The sequence below is a fragment of the Cynocephalus volans genome, chromosome X (assembly GCF_027409185.1).
Source record: "Cynocephalus volans isolate mCynVol1 chromosome X, mCynVol1.pri, whole genome shotgun sequence".
In the NCBI taxonomy this organism is placed as follows: Eukaryota; Metazoa; Chordata; class Mammalia; order Dermoptera; family Cynocephalidae; genus Cynocephalus; species Cynocephalus volans.
The window spans coordinates 52084596-52090041 of record NC_084478.1 but is presented as its reverse complement, the minus strand read 5'-3'; the positions used below and the strand labels follow the sequence as shown (position 1 = coordinate 52090041).

At 40.7% G+C, this 5446-nt stretch overlaps 1 pseudogene; it reads right to left on the bottom strand.

Moving 5' to 3' along the window:
- Positions 1-3321: 3321 nt before the first annotated feature.
- On the bottom strand, positions 3322-4832 carry LOC134367988 (junction plakoglobin-like; annotated as a pseudogene).
- Between the last annotated feature and the right edge of the window lie 614 nt (positions 4833-5446).

Sequence of the window (5446 nt, the reverse complement as noted above, 5' to 3'; positions counted from 1 at the left end):
ATGACCATAGTTTTTTAACATTCTTTTAATAAGTTCAATGTTTTGTGTTTTATTGAATTTTCCTTACTTTTGTGGCTAAGATTGACATCTAGTTTACCTACAGAATTTTCCATGCATACTGGGCATGGCACTCATGGCCCACTCTTGGCTTCCTTTTGGCAGAAATTGCAGAGCCCACAGGTAAAATAACCCTGCTCCACAATTTGGGGAAGTAGATGCTGTTTACTCAGGAATGTCTACATATTGCACCTGACCCAATGATGGCTTGTCCATAGACTGATTTTAAACCCATAAGGTGGCTGGTACATTAACTAAGTCAAGTGAACTAGTTCTGAATTTGGATCAGAAAACAAAGAGAGCATTAGTCAGTTAGCAAGATTCTAGAGAAAGGAGAAGATGAAGAGAAAAGCAGAAACACCTGAATCTGGATAGAGATTGGCCCAAATTTTCCTAATGTTAGAACTGTCACCACAGCTGCCCTCTCATGTCTTTATCACCCTCTAATCCAGGGAGGACTATCCAAACTCCAATACCAGTAACGCCAGCAGCAGTGTTGATAATGGTGTCAGCAGCAATTGTGGCAGAGAGCGTGGTGTACTAGGTGGAGAGCAGGTTGTTGGGAATGGTCTACTCTGGTAGATCGCTTAGAATTGCCATGGTGATAATGAAAAACAGGCCAGCAACCTGTACACAAATGTTCACAGCAGCATTGTTAGTAATAGCAAAAAAACTAGAAACCACTCAGATGTTCTTCAGTGGGTGAATAGCTTAATAAACTGTAGTACCTACAGACAATACTACTCAAAAGAAAAAAAAAAAAAAAAGGAAGCTATTGGTACATGCAACAACTTGCATGGCTCTCCAAAGAATTATGCTGAATAAAAAAGCCAATCCCAAATGAATACATAGCACATGATTCCAACTTTCTAACATTTTTTAATGACATTAAACTTTTTTAATAACATTTTTTAAATGGAGAACAGATTAGTGGGTGCCAGAGGTTAGATATGGTGGGGGGGGGAGGGAGAGGGGGCAGGGCAAAATTAGGTGTGGTTATAAAAGGGCAACAGGAGAAATATTTATGGTGTTGGAACTGTTCAGTTTCTTGGCTGTGGTGGTGTATGCACAAAGCTTACCTGCAATAAAATTGCGTAGAACTACACACAAATGAGTACAAGTAAAATTGGAAAAATCTGAATAAGATTGGTGCATTTTATTACTGTCAATATTCCGGTTGTGATATTGTACTCTAATTTTTCAAAATGTTACCATTGGGGGAACTGGGAAGAGGTATAGAGGATCTCTCTATTATTTCCTACAACTGCATGAATCTACAATTATATCCACAAAAATTTCAATTAAAAATGAAGATGAAATAGACAATTTCATACCCAAAAAACACTTTAAAAATCAAATCAAAGTTGTTTGGTTTTGTTATTGTCTTTAAATTTTCTACAGACAATGCACCTCCTTATTACTTGCACCCAGAGAGGACCACTTCCACTACTCCCCTTGATACAACACTGGGTAGAGACATAATAAAAGAGAAAAAGTGAGATGCCAGAGCAATCAAGCTATATTGCAGGGGTAAAAAATGTGCCCAAAGGGAACATGCAGGTAATGTATGTGGTGTCAGAAAAATCAGCTATCAGAAATAGAATTAAACTTTATTTTTTCTAAGCTCTGATGTCAGCATGTAATAATCTACTATATATATATAATATTGGAAATTATGCTTTCAATTTGAAGTTTAAAAACCAATAGAAAATGTAAATATTTAAAATTTTGCCTTTTGTAATATTTTACTCCTTTCATGTGAGCTAAACATTTCTCTTCAGCCGCAAGATGTCAATGTCAACGTCTTTTATTTGTGATGTGTAGTAAAAAATTTAGACTAGATTTCTTTAATTGGGAGCATTATATAGTTCAATTCAGTTTTCAATTTTGTCTCAAAGAAACAGCCATTGATAAATGTAAGTACTTCCATACATGCGTAAAAATTTTGCAAAATGGCTCAGGGTAACTCCTCCAGATGTATTTGTAGCATTCTGGTTGTTCAATGTCATATTTAATTGTCAGCACTGTATTTCATAAATCTCATTTGTTGCTCCTCATTCATTCTGTCATTGGTGATAGAGTATGATGGATCTAAAATAGTTGGAAAATATGTTTCATAATTCAATTTTCAACTACCCATCATTTGGGGAATGTATATCAATTCATCACTCTCAATCCTAGAAGCAATTTCGGTGTAAGAAGGTAAGCCATATTACTCATGATATGTTTCGTTTTCTTTTTTTTTTACTCTCCAGTCAGTTTTATGAAATCTTAACATTTTGCTGTATTTATTTCTGATTATTTTTTCTTTCTTAAAAATAGTAAAACAGAAGAGATACAGATGAAGACCTCTGAATGCCCCAATTTCCATTTCTAGCTGCTATTTTCCAGAGGTGATTACTGCCATGAATTTGGTGTTTAACATTCCTTTGTATATTTTTATGTTGTTACAATATTGTATGCAATAGAAAAATGTATTGTTTTGCATGTTGTCATACTAGATAATAATCCTTTGTCTGTAAATGTATGTTATAATTATCTTTTGCCATTTAAATTTTTTTTGTCCTTCATTGTAGAGATGTTTTAATTTTTGACATAATAGCTTTTTAGTCAGCTGTGCTCTTAGGTCATAAAGATTCTCCTATGTTCTCTTGTATAATTTTTAAGCTTTTGATTTTTATATTGAGATCTTTAATTCATTTTTAGTTTGTTTTGATATGTAGTTTGAGGTATATGGATCTATTATTTTTCCAGTTGAAAAGCCCAATGAGTGGCTTATGCTTTCCCTCACTTTTTTTTTCTGTTTTTTTTTTTTTCTTTTCTTTTCTTTGGTCTATATAGAAAACAAACAAACAAAAAAACCCAGTAACCAAAAACATAAAGTGATAATAATAAAATTCTCTTCTGGGACCTCCCTCTGTCCCCCCACACTCATGTGCAGGAGGTGGTGGTGAGAGTCTGAAACAGGAAGGGAAAGAGAAAGCCCCTCACCACACACCAGAGACGTCATCCAAGAGCACTTCTGGGGGCCAGCTAGAGCAGTTATGTGGATGGGACAGGGGTACAAGGGACCTGTCCCTTGACCTCCCCAAGGAGAGGCCAAACCAATTTAGCACCCTGGAGAGAGAAGCAGCAGTATCCTGGAGCGGGAGACTCACTTTCCGTGTCTCTGCCCCATCTTTTCTGGGCAATCCCTGAACTTTAAGAGAAGCTTTGGATTTGGGGGATCTGGGCCTTGAATCCAGGTGGAGTTCAGTGAGAAAATCAGACGCAAGGAAGAAACCAAAGAGTCGGATTCCTGACCAGGCCAATGGTTGCCTTGACCAGTGGCCACTGGTTGGGCTGATTGAGAAACTTGACAATGGCCGGGAGGCCATAGTTGAGGTGCACAGAGCTCTAGGTCATCTCGGCCTCAGGGTGGCAGTTAATGAGGTGGCACAGGGTGTAGATGGTGGGCTCCGTGATGTCATCCTTCTTTCCAGCATGCAAGATGACATGTATAAGAGCCTCCACACTGCTGTTCTGCACCACCAGTGTCTTGTTCTTGCTATTGTTGCACCTCAGGTTGGAAAGAGTGCCTGTGGTATAGGTGAGGACATTGACATTATCTACACTTAACTGGTTCACCAGAATCTTCTCCAGGCCCTCCTGCTTGGTGGCCACATCCAAGAGGTTCTGTGAGGTCCACAGGCAGTTCTGCATGAAGCAGGGGCTATTGCTCATCAGGTACTTGCCCAGGGACTGCATCCCACCTGCCTCCACAATGGTAGGCTTATAGCTGGGACACACAGACAGCACCTTGAACATGTGGCTGGCAGTCCAGAGCAGCTTCTCATAACCATAGTTACACATGTTCTACACGAGGGACTGGGGGGGCCTCCATTGGCCATGATGATCAGCTTGCTCTCCTGGTTGCCATAGGCCAGGGGCTGCAGGCAGTCAGTGGTGATGGCTAGGAACTTGAGGTTGTTCTTGTTGAGCAGGGGCACTGTCTGACATGTGAATGCCATCTTGGCACCCTCCTGCTTGAGCAGCAGTTTGTGCAGTGTGGTGATGGCATAGAACAGGACCGACTCCACTGGGGAGCTGAGCGTATGGACCAGGGCAGTTTTGCCACCTGACTTTCAGATGGTGAGCAGCCCCTTGTGGTGGTGGGAGAGGTTGTGCTAGGTAATGGTGGTGTAGCAGGCTGTGTCCAAGTCACTAGCATTTTGCGTGGTGTGTGCCACGGTTGCCACCAGCTGGGGCAAGCCCATCAGGGTGTGCCACAGCGTCTCCTTCTTTGACAGCTGGTTCACAATCATGGCCGCCTTGGTCACCACCACTGGGTCCTCGTCGTGAGCTTGGGCAGGGCCCAGGTGGCCAGCTCAGTGGCATCCTGGTAATTGATGAGATGCACAACGGTTGACTTGAGCAGCTGGGATGGCTCAGCCAGTTGCTACAGGTTGATGGCCTGCCCCTCCACCTGGGTGAACAGCAGCAGCAAACTGTCCTCGCCAGACATGCCAATGCACATGACCTCCTGCATGCACTTCGCTCTGGCTGTCATGGACATCTGGTACCCCAGATCACCTTGGCTCTGGAGCACCCCTTGGGTATAGGTGGTGATCTTCCTGAGTGTGTGCTGGTGCCTACAGGCCTCATCCATGATGCCCTTGCTGCTGACTGAAGGCACGCAGATGTTGGCTCCTGAGTGGATGTCCAAGCTGTAGGTGTACATCTGCTTACCACTCATTCACCTTAATGGCCTATTCAGTCAGCTTCGCCAACTCCATCGCGGCTGTGCAGGCACACATCTGTGCAGACCAGCTCAGGCACATCCATCCCTTACTTATTCTGGATGTCATTTATGTCACATGTCAACTTCACATATATGCCTGAGTCTGGGTATGTTTTTGAGCTCTCTATTCTATTCCATTTTTCTACACATCAGTGCCACACTGTCTTAATTATTATAGTTTTATAATAAGTTGTGATGCTTGCAAAGCATGGTCTGCCTCCTTTTTCTGTTTTTTCCTTTTTTTTCAGAATTTTCTAGGCTGTTCTTCAATGTTTATTATGCTTTATGAATTTTAGAATGAGTTTGTCTAGCTCTATAATTCTATAGATTTTTAAAAGTCTAATAGATTCTGATTCCATTAAATTTATTTATTAATTTGGAGAGAATGAACAACTTTGATATTGACTGTTCCTATAAATAAACATAGTATTATTCTTCATTTATTTAAGTCTTTTGAAATATTCTGTATTATCTTGTAAGTTTCTTTGTAAAGATATCACATCTTTGTCCCTAGATGTCTTACAGCTTTTGTTACTATTTTGAATGGAATTCTTGCTGTTATATTTTCCAATTGGTTATTGCTGGTGTATTGATTATGGTATATTGTTT